General features: G+C 30.9%; 1 protein-coding gene across 2 annotated transcripts in view; it reads right to left on the bottom strand.

The window, feature by feature from the left end:
- dpp (decapentaplegic morphogen) overlaps positions 1–25,175 on the bottom strand; it is a 236,968-nt gene that overhangs the window by 66,848 nt on the left and 144,945 nt on the right. The window lies entirely within an intron of this gene.

A 25,175-nucleotide genomic window follows, 5' to 3' on the forward strand; every position in this document is an offset into this window, starting at 1 on the left:
TCAAAATCTACATTCAAACAAACTCAAAGTTCATTGTGTACTGAGAACCCCTTAGCCTCATCAGAGAAAGAGCATGTGTGTGAGTGCGAGAGAGCATCTGGCTTGTGGTTATTCTCTTTAAGCTTTTGGCTGAATTTCCCACACAACCATTTTAACGCCACCGCCACCAACGATTACAACAAACATCCAGTGGTCGAGTACAAAACATTCTTACATAGCGGCGCCTAAGTTGCCGCAATAGACAGAGAACCTTAGCGCCGCTTACAACGAGAAGCCTACATGACCAACTATTCGAAAAGAATATTCAGTCAATTGTGACAAGAGAATAACATCACTTTCGATAGCTAATACCCAGTAGGGTATTCGAGGTAATATTTCTATAGAAGGTTAGGTGGCAGCCCGATGTATCAGGCTCACTTAGGCTATTCAGTCCGTTGTGATACCACAGTGGTGAACTTCTCTCTTATCACTGAGCGCTGTCCGATTCCATGTTAAGCTCAATGAAAAGGGACATCCTTTTTATAGTGAAACCACTTAGAGAAGCTTTGAAACACTCAGAAATGTCACCAGCATTACTGAGGTGGGATAAATCACCGCTGCAAAACTTTTTTGGTGTTCGGTCGAAGCAAGAATCGAACCTACGACTTTGAGTATGCAAGGCGGGCATGTTAACCATTGCACCACGATGGCTCCCGTGGAAGTTTTATTTCTATAGAAAGTTTCGTCAGAAAATGTTGCCGAATTGTTATTTCTATAGAAAATTTCGTTGAAATTTTATTTCTATACAAAATTTTATCAAACTTTTATTTCTATACAAAATTTTATCAAACTTTTATTTCTCTAAAAAATTTTGTCGAAATTTTATTTCTATAGAAAATTTCCCCTAAATGTTATTTCTATGGAATATTTCGGGGAAATTTTATCTCTTTGGGAAATTTTAGGAAATTTTTTCATAGAAATTTTCGACGAAATTTTTTTCTATAGAAAATTTCGACGAAATTTTGTTTCTATAGAAAATTTCGACGAAATTTTGTTTCTATAGAAAATTTCAGGGAAATTTTATTTCTATAGAAAATTTCAGCGAAATTTTATTTCTATGGAAAATTTCGTCAAAATTTTATTACTTTAGAATTTTTTTTTCGATATTTTGTATCTATAAAAAATTTCGTCGAAATTTTATTTCTACAGAAAATATAGTCGAAATGTTAATTCTATAGAAAATTTCGTCGAAATTTTATTTCAATAGAACATTTCCTCGAAATTTTGTTTCTATAGAAAATTTCGTCAAAAATTTATTTCAATAGAAAATGTCATCGACATTTTATTTCTATAAGAAATTTTGTCAAAAAAAAATTCGACAACATTTTCAATAGAAATGAAATTTCGACGAAATTTTCTATAGTTGTATTTCTATAGAAAATTTCGTCGCTATTTTATTTCCATAGAAAATTTCATCGAAATTCTATTTCTATAGAAAATTTCGTCACAATTTCATTTCTATAGAAAATTTTGGGAAAATTTTATTTCTGTAGAATATTTCCGGGAAATTTTATTGCTATAGAAAATTTAGGGGATTTTTTTATAAAAATTTTGCGACGAAAATTTTTCTAAAAATTTCGGGGAAATTTTATTTCTATGGGATATTGCGGGGAAATTTTTTCTATAGAAAATTTCGACGAATTTTTTTTAGAAAATGTCGACGAAATTTTTTTCCATAGAAAATTTCAGCGAAATTTTATTTCTATAGGAAATTTCAGTGAAATTTTATTTCTATAGGAAATTTCAGTGAAATTTTATTTCTATAGAAAATTTCGTCAAAATTTTATTACTTTAGAATTTTTTTTCGAAATTTTGTATCTATCGAAAATTTCGTCGAAATTTTATTTCTACAGAAAATATAGTCGAAATGTTAGTTCTATAGAAAATGTTGTCGAAATTTTATTTCAATAGAAAATTTCGTCAACATTTTATTTCTATAAAAAATTTCGTCAAAATTTTATTTCGAAATTTTATTTCTATAAGAAATTTTGTTAAAATATTATTTCTATAGAAAATTTCGTCGAAATTTTATTTCTATTGCAAATGTTGTCGAAATTTTATTTCTATTGCAAATGTCGGCGAATTTTTATTTCTATAGAATTATTATTTCATCGAAATTTTATTTCTATAGAAAATTTTGTCAAAATTTCATTTCTATCGAAAATTTCGGGGAAATTTTATTTCAATACAATATTTCCGGGAAATTTGATTGCTATAGAACTGTAGGGGATATTTTTATAGAAATTTTGCGACGAATTTTCTTATAGAAAATTTTAGCGATTTTTTTATTGAAAATTTCGTCAAAAATTTATTTCTATGGACATCTTTTCGAAATTTTATTTCAATAGAAACTTTAGTCGATTTTTTTTTTCAATAGAAAATTTCATAGAAATTTTATTTCTATGGAACATTTCATGGAAATTTCTATATTTCTTTTAAAAAAATATTTCTATAAAAATTGTTGTGAAAATTTTATTTCTATAAAAAAATTATCGAAATTGTATTTCTATAAAAAATGTCCACATTTTATTTCTATAGACAATTTTGTTGAATTTTTATTTCTATAGAAAATTTTTTCAAAAAAGGTGAACTCTCTCATAGAATTATTATGGTTGGAGAATTTTTCCTTTACTCTAATAAATTTCTGACTACGTTAGTTAAATGAACTAAAAAACGGGCGAAAAATTATACAAAAATTAAGTATAAAAATTTACTAAATTCGTATTTCTTACAAAATAGTTCATTATTTCTTTAAATTTGTAAATTTTACTACCATCATTTACGTCCATCATGAACTTCGTATGTTACTATAGACATTCTTGCATTTTTGAATTCCATTTTTTTCCTTCAAACTACAACATTTTCTTTAACAAGTGAAAAAAATTATTTATGTCTAAGAATTTTTTTTAATTTGTCGAAAAATATTTACTTATTTTTATGATATCGGCATGATGCCAGCGTTTTTAATACTGTTTAGTTACAATTTTCTAAAAATATTCAAAATGTTCTAAATTTAACCAAAAGTTTTCTTCTTGGTGGGTTTACTGTTTTTTTAGTGTAGAAAATTTCGTCAAAATTTAATTCTATTGAAAATTTCGTTAAAATTTAATTCTATAGAAAATTTCGTCAAAATTTTATTTCTATAGAAAATTTCGTCAAAATTTTATTTCAATAGAAAATGTCATCGAAATTTTATTTCTATAAGAAATTTTGTGAAAATTTTATTTCTATACAAAATTTCGTGAAAATTTTACATCCATAATTGAAATAATTACAACTTTGTATAGAAATATTCGTATTCACAAAACTACAACATAAACATTTTAATAATATGATGAAATATTAATATTCATATGTTCATTTCTCTTAAACACATAGCTAGATCTCTTATTTTCCCAACCATATGTCTCTTCAAACTGATGCTCAATATTTACTCAGTCCCAAAATTATCTTGTAAATATTTTGAGAAAATATCTCTTTATCATTAAGTCTGAGTATCTATTATGAGATAATAATGTCCACTCTATTCTCTTTCACTCATACTCACATCCAATTAATGAAAAGAGACAAAAGAATCTCAATACCTGTTGCTGATCGTCTCTTAGATACAATAGCTCTTTGGTGCTCTTGTGAATTTTTCTCATGTTATTATTACTCATATTTGCGTAATATTAAATAACTGGGCCTATTTTTTCTCATTCTCATTGCATTGATGGGCTATGAGTTGAGTCAAAGATCATTTCATTTCGATGATTCGTTACGATGGTGGGGTACTTTAATTATTAATAACAATAAGACACTTGCAAAACAATGTTGTTGAGAATCAAATGCAATTAAATGAGACTATTTCTATAGTCTTGCTTTATATTCTAGTGCATACCGACCGAATTGGAATAGATATCTTAGCTAGATTTGGTTTTGTCTTAATATGGTTTTCCATTAATTAGCATAACATTATTTATTTATAGATTGCATTGCATTTAGTTTTTGTAGCATTTTTATATTATTTGCATTTGTTCTCGTGAGTTAATAGGAATTTTAATTGGATTTTTATTTTGTAAATGAAAAAAAAAGGAAATATATAAAATAAATTGTTTATATTCTCAAAACTAGTTCCGTCGGCTAAATATTTGTTTATAAACTATTGAGGTGATGTAGAGTTTGATTATCGTTTTGAATACAAACATTACAACTACACTAAAAAATGTGAACCCACCAGGAAGGGAAATGCAGGTTAATTTTAAAAATTTTTTAACGAAACTATATGAAAATCTTGTGTCAAGAATAAGACACAAGATTTTTTTCAAAGAAACTTTAATAATTTGAAGAAAAAATTCTAACTACAAATTACAACTTTAAAGAAAATTTCATAATTTGAAAAAAAATTTAACTACAAATTACAAAAACGTGCACACAGAAAAATATCAAAACAATATGATTAAGTTGAAAAAATTTTTATTTAAAAAATTAATTGATACAATAAACTTTTTCATTAAACTCGAAAGACTAAGTCAGTTAGAAAAGGGGATGTCCATTTTTTTAATTTTTAATTAAAATGTATTTCAAACAATCAATATTTTAATCAAACTAAAAACGCAGTCGGTTAAGAAAGTAATTGAAAATAGTTACGTGTTTAATTAAAAAGTTTAACACCAACTAAATTTCAAATTGAATCAATTAAAAAGTGATTAGAAATTTTTTAATCAAGTATTTTTCATGCCCAATTAAAATTGTGATCGAAACTATCGTTTTTTTGATTGAAGACATTTCAATTAAACAATAAATTCGATCAATTATCTTCGTGATTGGCTCAGAAAAAAATTTGTGTGTATAACGCCATTCGAAAAATTTTAGTATATTCTGAACTAGTTGGAGGAAATTTGAATATAAACAAGTAAGGAAAGTCTAAAGTCGGGCGGGGCCGACTATATTATACCCTGCACCACTTTGTAGATCTAAATTTTCGATACCATATCACATCCGTCAAATGTGTTGGGTGCTATATATAAAGGTTTGTCCCAAATACATACATTTAAATATCACTCGATCTCGACAGAATTTGCAAGACTTCTACAAAATCTATAGACTCAAAATTTAAGTCGGCTAATGCACTAGGGGTGAACACAATGTTAGTAAAAAATAAATATGGGAAACATTTAAATCTGAAGCAATTTTAAGGAAACTTCGCAAAAGTTTATTTATGATTTATCGCTCGATATATATGTATTAGAAGTTTACGAAAATTAGAGTCATTTTTACAACTTTTCGACTACGCAGTGGCGATTTTACAAGGAAAATGTTGGTATTTTGGCCATTTTTGTGGAAATCAGAAAAACATATATATGGGAGCTTTATCTAAATCTGAACCGATTTCAACCAAATTTGGCACGCATAGCAACAATGCTAATTCTACTCCCTGTGCAAAATTTTAACTAAATCGGAGTTAAAAATTGGACTCTGTGGTCATACTAGTTTAAATTGGGCGAAAGATATATATCGGAGATGTATTTAAATCTGAACCGATTTCAACCAAATTTGGCACGCATAGCTACAATGTTAATTTTACTCCCTGTGCAAAATTTCAACTAAATCGGAGCAAAAAAATGGCCTCTGTGGTCAAATGAGTGTAAATCGGGCGATAGCTATATATGGGAGCTATATGTAAATCTGAACCGATTTCAATCAAATTTTGCACACTTAACTGCACTACTAATTATATTCCTAGTGCAAAATTTCAAAAAAATTGGACCTCAACTCTGGCTTCTGGGACCGTATTATTCCATATCGGGCGAAAGATATATATGGGAGCTATATCTAAATCTGAATCGATTTCAACCAAATTTGGCACACATAGCTATAATGCTAACCAAATTCGGCCAAAAATCTGGCTTCTGTGGCCATATAAGTCCATATCGGGCGAAAGATATATATGGGAGCTATATCTAAATCTGTACCGATTTCAATCAAATTTTGCACACTTGATTATACGACTAAGTGTTATGTTTGTACAAAATTTCAAGCAAATCGGTATAAAACTCTGGCTGCTGGGTCCATATTAGTGCATATCGGGCGAAAGATATATATGGGAGCTATATCTAAATCTGAACCGATTTCTTCCAAAATCAATAGGGTTCTATTCTGACCCAAATTAGGAACATGTGCCAAATTTGAAGGCGATTGGACTTAAATTGCGACCTAGACTTTGATCACAAAAATGTGTTCACAGACAGACGGATGGACGGACATGGTTATATCGACTCAGGGACCCACCCTGAGCATTATTGCCAAAGACACCATGTGTCTATCTCGTCTCCTTCTAGGTGTTACAAACATATGCACTAACTTATAATACCCTGTTCCACAGTGTGGCGCAGGGTATAAAAAAAATTGTATGCTTCTTTGAGTCTATTTTTTTCAGGTTTCTTTAAGATTCTCATAGTTGGGAAATTTTACCTAAAATAAATTTTAATTTGTTTTAGTACCCCCTTTTTGAATTTACATATTATCCACCCTCAAATTCAAGTAAATTAATTAAGAGATTTTTTATAAAATGTTTGTATTATGAATTCTTTAGGGCATTTATAAGGCTAGCAAATCATTTATCATCTGGGGCGTACTATCCTTTAGGTTAGGTTAGGTTAGGTTAGGTTATGTGGCAGCCCGATGTATCAGGCTCACTTAGACTATTCAGTCCATTGTGATACCACAGTGGTGAACTTCTCTCTTATCACTGAGTGCTGCCCGATTCCATGTTAAGCTCAATGACAAGGGACCTCCTTTTTATAGCCGAGTCCGAACGGCGTTCCACATTCCAGTGAAACCACTTAGAGAAGCTTTGAAACCCTCAGAAATGTCACCAGCATTACTGAGGTGGGATAATCCACCGCTGAAAAATTTTTTGGTGTTCGGTCGTAGCAGGAATCGAACCCACGACCTTGTGTATGCAAGGCGGGCATGCTAACCATTGCACCACGGTGGCTCCGTGGTGCAATGGAGCCTTTACACAGGATTCAACTACACTTTAAAAAACACACTAGGAAGGAAAACTTTGGATATTAAAAAAAATTTAGACGTAATTATTTAAGTATTTAATGAAATCTCATAGTTTGAGGAAAAAATGGATTTCAAAATTACAGCCATGAGCATTTTAAGGAGAAAGTCTTTAACTTTGTAAAATATAATATCTCGTTGAAAATGATCATTGAAGGTGTATCGAAATATCCCAGAAAACAAAAACAAAACAAACAAATTTTCAAGAATAAAATAATTAAGAACCACAACACCAGACTTTTCATTAGCTCATGACCTCAAGCCAAACAAAAACATAAAATTGTAAAAAAGCTTTTCAGTGCCATACGAAGTTCACTATAGTCGCATTTGTGGTAAAATTTACAATTTTTTCAGAAATTCTAAACTATTTTGTGGGATTGGAGGAAAATTAAATGGAAATTGGGGCTTCCAGAATTTAGGTTAGGTATAATACCAGCCAAATATTTTAGGCTCACTTAGAACATTCACCACAGGTTGTGAACACCTCTTTTATCAATGACTGGGGACCTCTTTCGTATATTCACATATTATGGGGACCTCTTTCGTATTTTCACATATTAGTTAAACCATTTAGAGAAGCTGGGATACACTCAGAAATCTCAGAGTGGGCATATACCACCACTGAAAAACTTTTTGATTTTCGGTTGAAATTGGAATTCAATCAACGACCCTAGGTATGTAAGGCGACAATGCTAACCATTGCACCACGATAGATTTAGAATCTAAGAAAGTAAAATTGTTATTTCAGTTTAAATTTTAGCATAAAAAACCCTCATGTGTCCAAAATTTCATTCCTCCGAAAACAAAAATTTCTCTTTCCGGTGCAGATTGATTTGAATGCGGTTTATATCTAAAATTGAGCCGATCAGAATAAAAATGTTCTTTTTGGATCCGGAAGTGGTGCAAAATTGACGCAGAAGCGATGAATTTAACATGGGCTTGTCATAGGACAGATGTCCACTATTTCAACAGCCGTTGCACTGAATTTGCATCACTTCTTAAGGTGTGATGCAAATCCGGTGTTTTGGATGTGAATTAAGAAATTTTGTGATATTTTGACAACTAAATAATTTTTAAAATTTTTTATGATATTTTAATGCATTATAACGCTTGTCTGGAACGTTCGATAACAAATATTAAAAAAAAATCTTATTTTTTCTAGAAAGGATTTAGCATTTTTTAGGCGAAATTTAAATAATTAGCACTATTTTATTAATTCTTAATCTGTTTTTAACCTACTTGAAACAATAAATATATAAAATTCCCATTAAAAATACGAAAAAAGCGAATTATAAAAAAAGTGACTCAAATGAACTTTCTGTGCAGTTAAAATACAGCACAACTTTGGGAGGACATTTTTTGAAGTGCTTTAAAAGTTGTGCCTTTAAAAGAACTTCCAAATATTTTTGTTGTGACATGGTAGATATATTTTTTATGAAAAATAGATTTTATTAAAAATCTAAAAAAAAACATTTTGTTGACAGAAGAAATTGTTAGATAATTCAGAGATGTTTTGTGTTGCATTTTGAAATTATACCAAAGTTACAGAACTATTATTAACAATAAATATTTTAAATTCCCATTAAAAATACGAAAAAAGCGAATTATAAAAAGTGACTCAAATGAATTTCCTGTGCAGTTAAAATACAGAACAACTTCGGGTGGACATTTTTGGAAGTGCTTTAAAAGTTGTGCCTTTTGAAGAACTTCCAAATATTTTTGTTGGGATATGGTAGTTATATTTTTTAAGAAAAATAGATTTTATTAAAAATCTAAAAAAAAAACATTTTGTTGACAGAAGAAATTGTTAGATAATTCAGAGATGTTTTATGTTGCGTTTTGAAATTATATCAAAGTTACAGAACTTTTATTAATTCATTTGTATTTAACACAACCACCCGACGCGCTTTCAACTGTTCATTGTGGTGTATAGTATTAACTGTCCTAGATAGTGATAAAGTAGATAAGAATGTTTTGCAATTTCAAGTTCAAAGTCAAATAAAATTCCAAAATTATTTTAATTATTCAATGAGTACATTGAAAATAATCATTAATCACAATTATTACAAAAATAATCAAAATATTATAATCAAGTATAAAATTAGTCATCACACTTACACATTCATTTGTTTTAGTAATTTATGTAAACTATAGTATAATTTTAGCATATTTCATCTTTCTTTTTTTTTCACAAAAAACAGTCACCAATGTAGAGGAAAATCTCCCCTTGTAAAATCAATAATGTTTGTTTTTTCTTTCTTCTTATTTTTAATTGAATACTTGCTACACCACTTTGTGAATTTTAAACGACTTTGCCGAACACAAAATGTCTCGCGGGAAACGGAAACTGAACCAATGCCAAGTTCATTGAAAGATGAATTGAAAAAACCCAAACTGTCTGACTGAAAACAAAATCCATGACTAAAGAGAATGTTCATGAAGAATGTAAAAACAAAAAACAAAAAAAGCACACACACTCAATGATTATAGGGATATGGATGGTGAAATTCACACTCACATAGGCATAATGACAAAACAAAAAGTTTCTTTTTCACCACTACCACAAGCAAGGCTTTAAGAAACACAAGAACTCTCATATAATAAACAGGGCTTGGAAGCATAGCTGGTTATAGTTCTATGTGTGTATGTGTGGGTTTGTGCATTCGTACATAATGATCGACCACCCGCGTGACTTAAAACGAATGAAGAACGAAGGCTAACTACATCACAATGACGACGACAACGCCAACGATTCATGGACTAAAAATTCCTCTTCATTTAGATACACTCTCCCTCTCTCACATACATTTTGTGCTTATTGATGCATACAAAGCCCAACGAATACCTAACAACACGTTGACGTCCACTAACAAGGTACAACAATAGCAACAATCGAATAACATCCAACAACAAACAGCCAGAACATAATCGAAAACAATGCAGATCCTTTTATAAACCCAATTGGATGAGTTGTTATCATTATTATTGGTGGTGGTGGGGATGCTGTTGTTGTTAGAGGTATTTAGTATTCAATGGTCCACAGTATTTGAGGAGCCATTATAGCAGTTCACGCTGAAACATCAAAAACGAAAACAAACAAAAAAAAAACATCATAATCGGAAGAAGACAAACAGGCATCATGGTCGTGCAGGACGACAACGATAGCCAAGAAATTTTAAACTTGAAAAATAATAAAAATGTTGAGCGAAACAGAAATGTTTTAGAAAAACATTTTATTGGTTAACAAGGGCAAAAGGAATCGACTTCGTTGATCATTATTAGCTTCATTTATTTGGTGTATGTAATTAAAAACGTAGAGAACAAATTTAGACAAATAAGCTTTAATTAATGGGAAATTCTTCACCTTCTGTTTTTGAAAGATGAATTTAAAGTATTGCATTTAAATTTATGTTTTTTGGATCTTTAGTTTCAAATGAAAGTTCTACGTTGATACGAGCTTGATATCTATTGCATTTAAACCAAATTTTTATTTATGCTTATGGTTGAGCAACCTCAGAAACTAAAGTTTAGTTTTACAAAAATTAGGAATCGAAAATTTTTTAAATAAATTTTTAATTGTTTTTAAAACTTTTTATTTAGCTAATTATATATAGAAAAAAAAAATCACTAAAAGTCATAAAGAAACATTCATTTAAATTTCAATTCTTTCCTCCCACACGAAATTTTAGACTAGAGGTGTGCACGTGAGTAATATTTTGCTCACGCACACTCACGACGGAGAAATCTTATTCACGCACACTCACGCACGATATTTTTTGGTAGGACTCACGCTCACGAAAAGAAAATTTGTACTCACGCACACGCACGCACGAAAATCTTTTAAATGTCGTGACTCACGAAAAATGTCGTGACTCACAAAAAACGTCGTTACTCACGAATAATTTTATGAAAGGTGTTTACAGACAGACGGACGGACGGACGGACATAGTTAGATCGACTCAGGGGCCGACTCAGAACATTATTTCCAAAGTCCATTCTCCTGGGTGTTGCAACAATATTCTTTAACTTATAATACCCTGTTCCACCGTGAATAATTGAATGGACTAATTAATTAATATCAGAAAAAAATGTTCGAACCAATTTCCAGATTTTAATTTTTTTTAGAATTTTGTATGGAAATGTTCATATGATAGTGCTAAAAATTTTATTTTCCTAGAGAAAATAAAATATATGCTCATTTGTATTTATAATGAGATATTTTTGATTTTTTATTTTCCTATAAAGGACATTTCCATATGTTCTTTATACCAATGTATTTCATATCCTTGTCTCGCCATCCGGTAGACAATTTAGACTCAAGTGAAATTATATCTCATAATTCTTAAGAAATCGACACTTTAATGCTTCCGGTTCAGTTACTTATTCATTGTGCTCTTCTCTTTTGTAATACCAAAGAGTCGCTTTCGTTTGTGATTTTTAGCCTTGATCCTTGTCGTCGCCAATCACATAGAGTTGTTTTTGTGTGTACTCAAATATCCTTCATTTGCTATTCCACCACACTCATCGGGTCTGTCATTTGGTTTTTGTGTGCCTGTCAGTGGAGAGAAGATGTCAAGTAATGCCGTCAACTTAAGTAGCCATGCGCTAATTTTCTACCACATTAGATCTACTCCTCCTTCTCCTCCTATTTCTAGAGTATTGGTCAAATTAGTTGGAAATCTGATGCGGAAAATTAGTAAGTCAAACAAAATATTTTGGGTCATATTGTCATGGGATGGGTGATGTGAAGTGGATCGACCACCACCACCACAAGTATTAGACATACGAAAATATTTAGTGGTATAATGATCGGTAAGGGGGAAAAAGGAATTCATTTAAATTGGGTCCATTGTCTTGGTTGATATCTTAAAATCACTTCAAATGACAGTTTGTCTTTTGTACTGGAATCTAGGGTTCTACTCAATCTGTCGATTTTGATGGCTTGAGGAGAATTCTCGTTTATGGTAAATAATTTTGTGCCGCCTGACTGAGTTTTCAATATTGATTTTTGTCTTATTTTCTGATTGGGATGTCTTCAAGCATGATGACACTAACATGGATGGAAGGCTAATTGTAGTTAGGATTTATTTTTTAGAAAGAAACATTTTTTCAGAATTTGTCAAAATTAATTTCAAACAATTTGAAAGATGATAGTTTAAAGGCAAAAAAAGTCTAAATAAAATATGGACGCTTGACTATCTTCTAATATAGATAACCATACAAGAACATACGAATTTGGATTTATAATATATATCCAGAAGGAGTTTTAAACTATTATAACTATTTCAATACAGGCCTTCTTTCTTTGACTTCTTTAATAGCATCCATTCCAATTGGATATAAATGCAAAAGTCACGATTTCTTTGTAAAAAGAATGTTTGAGGAATGTATCGCATCGAATGTGGTTTGAAACAAATAAAAAACTAAAAAAAACACACCTGTTAATATAAGCGCCAGGCATTCTTCGCCAGGGGCTTGAATTTACAACGACTCTAGAGGCAAGTTACATATTCTTAAAATATGCAAGAATGTGCAGGAACATACTTATGGCCAACATATATATATATGTATATACACAATCACGTTCTTATAATGAAAACCAACAGTGTGACAATTATCCAAAATTCGTTAAAATTTTTTCAATATGGAAAATTTTGTAAAAATATTATCTCTATAGAAAATTCTATCTCTATAGAAAATTTTGTGAAAATTTTATCTCTATAGACAATTTTTTCAAAATTTTATCTATATAGAAAATTTTGTAAAGTTTTTATCTCTATAGAAATTTTTTGACAAAATTCATCTCTATCGAAAATTTTGCCAAAATTTTATCTCTATAGAAAATTTTTGACACAATTTTATCTCTATAGAAAACTTTGGACACAATTTTATCTCTATAGAAAATTTTGTAAAAATTTTATCTCTATAGAAAATTTTGTCAAAATTTTATCTCTATAGACAATTTTTTTAAAATTTTATCTATACAGAAAATTTTGTAAAGTTCTTATCTCTATAGAAAATTTTGTCAAAATTTTATCTCTATAGAAAATTTTGTCAAAATTTTATCTCTATAGAAAATTTTGTCAAAATTTTATCTCTATAGAAAATTTTGTCAAAATTTTATCTCTATAGAAAATTTTGTCAAAATTTTATCTCTATAGAAAATCTTGTCAAAATTTTATCTCTATAGAAAATTTTGTCAAAATTTTATCTCTATAGAAAATTTTGTCAAAATTTTATCTCTATAAAAAAATTTGTCAAAATTTTATCTCTAAGAAAATTTTGTCAAAATTTTATCTCTACAGAAAATTTTGTCAAAATTTTATCTCTATAGAAAATTTTGTCAAAATTTTATCTCTATAGAAAATTTTTAACAAAATTTTATTTCTATAGAAAATTTTTGACAAAATTGTATCTCTATAGAAAATTTTTGAAAATTATCTCTATATAGAACATTTTGTCAAAATTTTATGTCTATAGAAAATTTTGTCAAAATTGTATGTCTATAGAAAATTTTGTCAAATTTTTATCTCTATAGAATTTTTTGTCAAAATTTTATCTCCATAGAAAATTTTGTCAAAATATTATCTCTATAGAAAATTTTATCAAAATTTTATCTCTAGAGAAAATTTTGTTAAAATTTTACCGCTATAGAAAATTTTGTCAAAATTTTATCTCTATCGAAAATTTTGTCAAAATTTTATCTCTACAGAAAATTTTGTCAAAATGTCATCTCTATAGAAAATTTTGTCAAAATTTTATCCCTATAGAAAATTTTTGACAAAATTTTACCTCTATAGAAAATTTTTGACAAAATTTTATCTCTATAGACAATTTTGTCAAAATTTTACCTCTATACAAAATTTTTGACAAAATTTTATCTCTATAGAAAATTTTTGACAAAATTTTATCTCTATAGAAAATGTTTAACAAAATTTTATTTCTATAGCAAATTTTGTTAAAATTTTATCTCTATAGAAAATTTTGTCAAAATTTTATCTCTATAGAAAAATTTGTCAAAATTGTATATAGAGATAAAATTTTGTCAAAATTGTATTTCCATAGAAAACTTTGCCAAAATTTTATTTCTATAGAAAAATTTGCCAAGATTTAATTTCTTTGAAAATTTTGTCAAAATTTTATTTCTGGAAAATTTTGCCAAAATTTTATTTCTATAGAAAAATTTGCCAAAATTTTATTTCCATAGAAAATTTTGTTAAAATTGAATTTCTATAGAAAATTTTGTCAAAATTTTATCTCCATCGCAAATTTCATCGAAATTTTATCTCTATGGAAAATTTCGCGGAAATTTGGTTTCTATAGTAAATTTCATTACAATTTTTTGGTAGTGGAATTTGATTCGTAGCACTGTAATCATTATTCACGAAACTAAGTGGTATGGTTATGTGTTGGTGTGTGAATGAGTTACCCAAACTTAATGTTCGAGTATATCTCTGAACAATTGCAGAAAAGACTTTGTGTCGTCGTTGCCGTTTGTTGATCGTTGTACCTCTGGCATAGCTAGGCCTACGTTGTTGCTATTATTGTAGGGAGGCAGTTGGTCTCTGATGTTTGTCTTTTTATTTTTGTTTTGCACGCTGGCAGTATTTTTTGCAGATGTGGTGGCGGTAGCTTTCTGTAAGACTTTTCGTCGTCAGTAATCTGGACCCGAGACGATGACTTCAGGTCGTTTAGTCTTCCAGCTTTATTTTGTGGTTTATTTATTTGCAGAAGTTTTGCATTGTAGATTTTTTTGTAGTGGTAGTTTTTTTGTGTTGGATTCTTGCTGTTGTTGGATAAGTTTTTGTTTACTTCTGTTGTTTTTGTTTTTATTTCTGTTTGCTTAAAGGCCATTAGCGCAAAAAGTAGGTGGAGTTGTAGATTCTCAAAAAAAAAAGAAAACAAAATAATAGCAACAATACAAATGCTAAGATCAACAATATCCACTATAACAATAGCAACAACAACAACCAAAACTAAACAAATAGTAGATTTTTTTTTGCCAGAGTCCTGAGATCTGTTCAATTATACATTCGTTTTGTATAAGAATGGATTTTTACTTTACAGAATCCCAGATCAGCCTTTAGGACGTCGCTTAGCACAGTGGAATACTTTTCGACTTTTTTTCGAACTTGTGTGTAGAGAAAAAATTTTGACAAAATTTTTTTATAGAGATAAAAGTTTGATAAAAATTTTTTTAGAGATAACATTTTGACAAAATTTTCTATAGAGATAAAATTTTGACAAAATTTTTTATAGAGATAAAATTTTGACAAAATTTTCTATAGAGATACAATTTTGATAAAATTTTCTCTAGAGATAACATTTTGACAAAATTTTCTATAGAGATAAAATTATGACAAAATTTTCTATAGAGATAAAATTTTGACAAAATTTTCTATAGAGATACAATTTTGATAAAATTTTCTCTAGAGATACAATTTTGACAAAATTTTTATAGAGATAAAATTTTGTCAAAAATTTTCTATAGAGGTACAATTTTGACAAAATTTTCTATAGAGATAAAATTTTGATAAAATTTTCTTTAGAAATAAAATTTTGACAAAATTTTCTATAGAGATAAAATTTTCTTTACAGATAAACTTCTGACAAAATTTTCTATAGAGATAAAATTTTGACAAAATTTTCTATAAAGATAACATTTTGATAAAATTTTCTTTAGAGATAAAATTTGGACAAAATTTTCTATAGAGATAAAATTTTGACAAAATTTTCTAAGAAATAAAATTTTGATAAAATTTTCTATAGAGATAAAATTTTGACAAATTTTTCTAAAGAGATAAAATTTTGATAAAATTTTCTTTAGACATAAAATTTTGACAAAATTTTCTATAGAGATAAAATGTTGACAAAATTTTCTATAAAGATAAAATTTTGACAAAATTTTCTATAGAGATAAAATTGTGAAAAAATTTACTATAGAAATAAAATTTTCTACAGAGATAAATTTTTGTCAAAAATTTTCTATAGAGATAAAATTGTGTCAAAAATTTTCTATAGATATAAAGTTTTGTCAAAAGTTTTCTATAGAGATACAATTTTGAAAAAATTTTCTATAGAGATACAATTTTGAAAAAATTTTCTATAGAGATAAAATGTTGACAAAATTTTCTATAGAGATAAAATTTTGATAAAATTTACTTTAGAGATAAAATTTTGACAAAATTCTCTATAGAGATAAAATTTTGACAAAATTTTCTATAGAGATAAAATTTTGACAAAATTTTCTATAGAGATAAAATTTTGACAAAATGTTCTATAGAGATAACAGTTTGATAAAATTTTCTTTAGAGATAAAATTTGGACAAAATTTTCTATAGAGATAAAATTTTGACAAAATTTTCTATAGAGATAAAATTTTCTTTAGAGATAAAATTTTGTCAAAAGTTTTCTATAGAGATACAATTTTGATAAAATTTTCTATAGAGATAAAATGTTGATAAAATTTTCTTTAGAGATAAAATTTTGACAAAATTTTCTATAGAGATAAAATTTTGACAAAATTTACTATAGAAATAAAATTTTCTACAGAGATAAAATTTTTACAAAATTTTCTATAGAGATAAAATTTTGACAAAATTTTCTATAGAGATAAAATTTTGACAAAATTTTTTATAGAGATAAAATTTTGACAAAATTTTCTATAGAGATACAATTTTGACAAAATTTTCAATAGAGATAAAATTTTGACAAAATTTTCTATAGAGATAAAATTTTGACAAAATTTTCTATAGAGATAAAATTTTGACAAAATTTTCTATAGAGATAAAATATTAACAAAATTTTCTATACAGATAAATTTCTTACAAAATTCGAATTTCAACGAAATTTTCAATGCATCTGTTGTAGTGAAATTTGATTGTAAAATTTCCGCTACAGTTCTGTGTCTTTCCTTACGTTTCCTTCGATTGTACAAGGCATTTTATTTGGCTTAAAGCCTGCAGCAAGTCATCCATCCTTGTAGCCAGTCAGATAGTTTAAGTGGCATAATTCTCTTTCCACCACTACATTCAAAGCCATGTACTCCTCTGGAATCTGTTTAGCATCGTTATGTCTTTTGTTTTTTCATCCAGTCCAATGTAGATTTTTAAAACAATTTTTCGCTGTTCCATGTATGTGAGTTGAATAGAGGGACTTTTTCGAATTTCTTTTTTTATGATTCGTTGAGGCGGTGAGGTATATTAAGAAGAAGTAATGCTGTTTTGTTTTTTTTATTTTTTGGTTTGGTCTCATGCTCTTTGAGATACATGTAATAGTAATTTCATGCATGCTACCCCTCCTTCTCCGTGTATATCCTGATTAGGCTGTTTTACTGCATTAGTTGATTTTTAATATCCCAAATGATTGATCGTCATTATGTCTGTACCTGTAGTTTGAGTTTTCGAAGTAGACATTTTGTCGTGCAATGGAATGGAATATGACTTAGACCAGTGGACGACACAAATATTGTGGCTTTTATGGTAAGCGAAGCCAGCAAAAACCGGGTAACCATATGTAATTTTTTTAATATTACGAATAATCAAAATTTCATAGCATTACAAAAGCTTTAAAAGTAATGCATTATTTTTAGCATTACCAGTAATTGGTCTTTATTACTTGTCACATTGGCAAAGTTGAAAAATAATGCATAACCAGCATAGAAAAAATATAAATAATATTTTTGCAATTACATTTTGAATTGAATTTGAAAATTTTTTCAATTAAAGGGTCAATTGATTCAATTAATTTTTTTATCAAAATAAAATTCAATCACAAAAATACTTGCAATTTTTTTATTGAATCAAATTATTTTGTGATTAAAACCAAAAAAAAAAAAAAAATTAAATTAATAAAGGTAGTTTAATATTGGAGCCGTTTTATTTTTTTTTTTAATTTAAAATAAGTAGGTAATCAAAATCTTATTTACGACACTCAAAAGAAGTTAACCTCAATCCAAATCGGTATCCTAATTTAAGTTGAATAGAGATTAGTTTTAAAGCTGGTAGGCTTCCCAAAAGTTGTATTTATTTTAAAGAAACTGTATCTCTGGAAGGGAATCAACACCGAAAGCCTTAAGGGAATGCCAAAATCGTTGGCTTCAAGTAATTTTTTTTTTTGTGTAGAGACAACGTGACAATTCTTCGAGAAAGAGGGCAAGTCGAACCCATGACCGTAGCAAATCATACATACTAACCATTACCCATACATCCATGTATATCTTTTGCCCGATTTGCACACATAGGTCCCTAGAGGCGAAAGTTTTTTTCCGATATACGCGAGACTTTGCACAGAGATTAGAATTCACATTTACATATAGCTCCCGTGTATATCTTTCGCCCAATTTAGATTCAGAGGACTGTGGGAGGCCAAAGTTTCATTCCCATTTACTTGAAATTTTGCACTGAGAGTAGAACTAACAATTTTTGCATTGTGTGTTAAAGTTAGTTAAAATATTTTACACAGAGAAATGATTTAAAATTATATTCAACTGTGACGAATTTGATCCGAATGGGTTCAGATTTAAATAAACCACCATATAACAGGTTGGCTGATATGTCCCCGGTCTGACACATAGATGGCGTCGCTAGTATTAAATGCATTTTATTTTTATATAGTACCAACCTTCAAGTGATTCGTGTCAAAATTTGATGTCTGTAAGTCAATTAGTTTGTGAGATAGAGCGTCTTTTGTGAAGCAACTTTTGTTATTGTGAAAAAAATTGGGAAAAAAGGAATTTCGTGTTTTGATAAAATACTGTTTTCTGAAGGGGAAAAATACGGTGGAAGCAAAAACTTGGCTTGATAATGAGTTTCCGGACTCTGCCCCAGGGAAATAAACAATAATTGATGGGTATGCAAAATTCAAGCATGTTGAAATGAGCACGGAGGACGGTGAACGCAGTGGACGCCCGAAAGAGGTGGTTACCGACGAAAACATCAAAAAAATCCACAAAATGATTTTGAATGACCGTAAAATGAAGTTGATCGGGATAGCAGAGGCCTTAAAGATATCAAAGGAACGTGTTGGTCATATCATTCATCTATATTTGTATATGCGGAAGCTCTGTGCAAAATGGGAGCGCGCGAGCTCACATTTGACCAAAAACAACAACGTTTTGATGATTCTGAGCGATGTTTGCAGCTGTTAACTCGTAATACGAAAATGTCCTACATTGTGGCCCTACGTCCCTACAAGACGCTAAATATTAAAAACACCCTACATATAGGGAATTTCCCCTACTTCTAGCAACACTGGCTGTGTTGATATTGCACCTACGGAGTTAGTATGCCACTAATATTGAGCCAATTATTAAAAAAGAGAAAATCGTTAAATTAGTGTGGCTAATAAATACAAATTTGTAAAATTCGAGCAATATTCTTACGTAAGAGCTACAAGTACGTATAAGTACGATCGGCTAGTACATCAAAATTTGAAATTTGAGTAACATTGGTTAATAAATAAGAGTACTATGGCCAAATTTGGGAAAATCGAGCGATGCATATATATGGAAGCTATATCTAAATCTGAACCAATTTGCATAATATTTTGCGGGTTTGATTAATACCACAAAAGGTTACCTTGTGCAATATTTGAGTAAGATCAGTTACGAAATGGGGCCTGTATGGTCAACCATAAGGTTATAAGGGCGAATTTTCCAAAATCGGACAATACATATATGGGAGCTATATCTAAATCTGAACCGATTTCGACGATTTTTTGCACATATAGTTAGTGCCATAGAAGACTATATTTAGCCAAATATGGGTAAGATCGGTTGATAAATAAGGGTTTATGGCCAAATTTAGAAAAATCGGGCGGTACATATATATGGGAGCTATAGCTAAATCTGAACCGATTTCGATGATTTGTTGCACATATAGTTAGTGCTATAGAGGATTATATTTAGCCAACTTTGAGTAAGGTCGGTTGATAAATAAAGGTTTTGTGGCCAAATTTGGGAAAATCGGGCGATACATATATATGAGAGCTATTTCTAAAAATGAACCGATTTGGATAAAACTTTTCAGACTTGAAGGGCGATGGAAAAGATTACCTTTTGGCAAATTTGGTGACGATCCGTTTGAAAAAACGCGCAAACTGACCCCATTTGTCGAAATCGGGCGATACATATATATGGGAGCTATATCTAAATTTGATCCGACTTCTTTCAAATTGAATAGCGTTCGTCCTTGTGCCAAAAAAACTCCCTGTACCAAATTTCATCAAAATCGGTTAATAATTGCGACCGGAATCCTGTGAACAACAAATACATGGACAGACGGACGGACGGACGGACGGACACCAAGCGCTAGATCGACTCAGGAGGTGATTCTGAGTCGATCGGTATATATTTTATGGGGTCTAAAATCAATATTTCTGGTAGGCACATTTTTTGGCCGATCAAACTTATTATACCCTTACCACTATGTGGTTTAGGGTATAAAAACCATTAACAGTGACTATTATATGGCGTTATTGGAGCGTTTGAAGGTCGAAATCGCGGAAAAATGGCCCCATATGAAGAAGGAAAAAGTGTCGTTGCACCAAGACAACGCACCGTGCCACAATTCATTAAGAACGATGGCAAAAATTCATGAATTGGGCTTCGAATTGCTTCCCCACCCACCGTATTCTCCAGACCTGGCCCCCAGCGACTTTTTCTTGTTCTCAGACCTCAAAAGGATGCTCGCAGGGAAAAAAGGATGCTCGCAGGCTGCAATGAAGAGGTGATCGCCGAAACTGAGGCCTATTTTGAGACAAAACCGAAGGAGTACTACCAAAATGGTATCAAAAAATTGGAAGGTCGTTATAATCGTTGTATCGCTCTTGAAGGGAACTATGTTGAATAATAAAAACGAATTTTGACAAAAAAATGTGTTTTTCTTTGTTAGACCGGGGACTTATCAGCCAACCTGTTATAAGACACAACGTCAACGATGATTTTCCCAGACATTCCACAGAACCGGTTAAGATTTAGGCCAGACTCCGGCTTGGGTAAATGTCTACGTAGGCGAGATCTAACCCATATACCTCAAGATTTAAAATTTCAGGTAAATACGGTTTCTAGACGCCCAAGAAGTAAAATCGGGAGATCGGTCTATATGGGGGCTATTCCAAAAGATGAACCAATATGAGCCATTTTCGGTACACCAATTTTTGGTACCCAAATACCTACAGATTTCAAATTTCAGGTAAATCAGATTGACAATACGGTTTCTAGAAGCCCAAGAAGTAAAAGCGGGAGATAGGTCTATATGGGGGCTATATCAAAAGATGGACCGATACGCCCCATTTTGGCCTCACCTATTTGAGGTCCTGTAGTAAATACAGTTTCTAGAAGCACAAGAAGTAGAAGTAGGGAGATCGGTCTATATGGGGGCTATACCAAAACATGGACCGATAAGCACCATTTTCGGTTCACCTTTTTATGGTCCTAAAATACATCTAGATTTCCAATTTCAGGCAAATCGGATACTAAATACAGTTTTTAGAAGCCCAAGAAGTAAAATTGGGAGATCGGTCTGTATGGGAACTATATCAAAACATGGACCGATAAGCACCATTTTCAGTACAACTTTTTATGGTTCTAAAATATCTCTAGATTTCCAATTTCAAGTAAATTGAATAAAACTACGGTTTTTATAAGCCCAAGACCCCAAATCGGGAGGTCGGTTTATATGGGGATTATAAAGGGTGATTTGTTAAGAGCTTGATAACTTTTTTTTTTAAAAAAAACGCATAAAATTTGCAAAATCTCATCGGTTCTTTATTTGAAACGTTAGATTGGTCCATGACATTTACTTTTTGAAGATAATTTCATTTAAATGTTGACCGCGGCTGCGTCTTAGGTGGTCCATTCGGAAAGTCCAATTTTGGGCAACTTTTTCGAGCATTTCGGCCGGAATAGCCCGAATTTCTTCGGAAATGTTGTCTTCCAAAGCTGGAATAGTTGCTGGCTTATTTCTGTAGACTTTAGACTTGACGTAGCCCCACAAAAAATAGTCTAAAGGCGTCAAATCGCATGATCTTGGTGGCCAACTTACCGGTCCATTTCTTGAGATGAATTGTTCTCCGAAGTTTTCCCTCAAAATGGCCATAGAATCGCGAGCTGTGTGGCATGTAGCGCCATCTTGTTGAAACCACATGTCAACCAAGTTCAGTTCTTCCATTTTTGGCAACAAAAAGTTTGTTAGCATCGAACGATAGCGATCGCCATTCACCGTAACGTTGCGTCCAACAGCATCTTTGAAAAAATACGGTCCAATGATTCCACCAGCGTACAAACCACACCAAACAGTGCATTTTTCGGGATGCATGGGCAGTTCTTGAACGGCTTCTGGTTGCTCTTCACTCCAAATGCGGCAATTTTGCTTATTTACGTAGCCATTCAACCAGAAATGAGCCTCATTGCTGAACAAAATTTGTCGATAAAAAAGCGGATTTTCTGCCAACTTTTCTAGGGCCCATTCACTGAAAATTCGACGTTGTGGCAGATCGTTCGGCTTCAGTTCTTGCACGAGCTGTATTTTATACGGTTTTACACCAAGATCTTTGCGTAAAATCTTCCATGTGGTCGAATAACACAAACCCAATTGCTGCGAACGGCGACGAATCGACATTTCACGGTCTTCAGCAACACTCTCAGAAACAGACGCAATATTCTCTTCTGTACGCACTGTACGCATTCGTGTGGTTGGTTTAATGTCCAATAAAGTAAACTGAGTGCGAAACTTGGTCACAATCGCATTAATTGTTTGCTCACTTGGTCGATTATGTAGACCATAAATCGGACGTAAAGCGCGAAACACATTTCGAACCGAACACTGATTTTGGTAATAAAATTCAATGATTTGCAAGCGTTGCTCGTTAGTAAGTCTATTCATGATGAAATGTCAAAGCATACTGAGCATCTTTCTCTTTGACACCATGTCTGAAATCCCACGTGATCTGTCAAATACTAATGCATGAAAATCCTAACCTCAAAAGAATCACCCTTTATATAATTATGGACCGATGTGGACCAATTTTTGCATGGTTGTTAGAGACCATATACTGACACCATGTACCAAATTTCAGCCGGATCGGATGAAATTTGCTTCTCTTAGAGGCTCCGCAAGCCAAATGGGGGGATCGGTTTATATGGGGGCTATATATAATTATGGACCGATGTGAACCAATTTGTGTATGGTTGTTAGAGACCATATACTAACACCATGTACCCAATTTCAGTCGGATCGGATGAAATTTGCTTCTCTTAGAGACCTGGCAAGCCAAATTTGGGGGTCCGTTTATATGGGGGCTATACGAAAAAGTGGACCGATATGGCCCATTTGCAATACCATCCGACCTACATCAATAACAACTACTTGTGCCAAGTTTCAAGTCGATAGCTTGTTTCGTTCGGAAGTTAGCGTGATTTCAACAGACGGACGGACGGACATGCTCAGATCGACTCAGAATTTCACCACGACCCAGAATATATATACTTTATGGGGTCTTAGATCAATATTTCGATGTGTTACAAACGGAATGACAAAGTTAATATACCCCCCATCCTATGGTGGAGGGTATAAAAATATTTTAAAATATATGAATAAAATATGAATACGATCAATTTAAATTAATTTGAGATGATAGACTTTGTATTTATTATAGTTGAAGAAGTTTAAGAAATAATAAATTAATTAATTGATAGTCATAAATTTTTATAAATTTTAGTTAACTGAAAATATTTTAAACTAAACTGAACTAAAATAAATTAATTAAAATTATTTGAATTTAAATTAATTAATAAATGACATTGATAAAATAATGACATAACACCTTGGTAATGCTGTTTGTTAGGCTGTATTGAAGTAAAAGCGATTTATAAATTTTTAACAGCAAATGTTTAAATGTGCCTCTAAATTTTCATAAAAAGATTTCTTTTTCATTTTATATAAAATAAATCCCCTTATGAATCACTGAAATAGATTAAAGGGAGCTGAAACGAAACGCCCTTTTTGATGAAATGGTTTTTATTTCCTCTCTGTTTTATATTTGTTTCAAGTAAGGTTGCAGCAACATCTCTTTGTAATGGGAATGCATTCCTAAAAGACCATCCCACAAAAATTCATTGTTTTTTTTTTGACTCAAAACCACATAGAATTCAATTTACGAAAAAGATCAAAAAAAAAAGCACAAAGACATACAAACATTCCAGATCTGAATAAGAATCTTCCAAAATACTTGAAAACGTAAAACTGAAACAGATATATACAGAAAGATCTTATGGGTCTGAAGAGCAAGTAGAAGAGCCAAAAGAACCACTCCTCACCATGGATCCACTACAATGATCATTCATTGTTGGAGAGAAAAAACGAAGACAAACCCAAACAACAAAAACATCACACAACAAACTAAAGTAACAAAAAAACACACACACACACAAAGATGTTGAAGGGCAATTAACATACAAAAGGATCAGAGGTGGTATCAACCGTAGCGGCAGAATCTCCACCACCACCAGCGTTGCAGTATCATCTTGATCCATGTGAATTATGGAGCTCCTCCTGCACCACACAGATCTCACCGAACAGCCAATAAGCGTCAGCGGTTAAATCATTGCATGAATACCATGATGATGATGATGCTGCTGCTGATCTTTATCATCTGCATTATGATCATATTCACCTTCATCATGATGATGATGATGAGCCCAAAATAAAACACAAAATGTCCAAACAATACTCGAAGAGGAATTCAAAAGACAAGAATACCTCATCCAAAATTGCTGTATCATTTCGATTGTACCACAGAGACTATTTGGCGTTCGATTTGATCTTCCTGTGCATGAAAGATTTTGCTTTCATTCAGCATTTTGTTTTTTTTTTTTTTTTTTTGGGTTGAGTTGTTTTCTTATGCTTCATCTTTGATTTCTCCTTTGAATTGAGTGTAATTTGGTCAGAAAGAATGGAGGGAGGGTGATTTTTTTTTTTTGCCTGTTGGAGAAAGAGTGACAGAGAAAGATTTTTTTGTATATTCTATCATAAAATGAGAGGTATACTAAATTGATCATTCAATGAAGAACATTTGAAAAAATTCAA

Source organism: Haematobia irritans, chromosome 2 (genome assembly GCF_050003625.1).
Source record: "Haematobia irritans isolate KBUSLIRL chromosome 2, ASM5000362v1, whole genome shotgun sequence".
NCBI lineage: Eukaryota > Metazoa > Arthropoda > Insecta > Diptera > Muscidae > Haematobia > Haematobia irritans.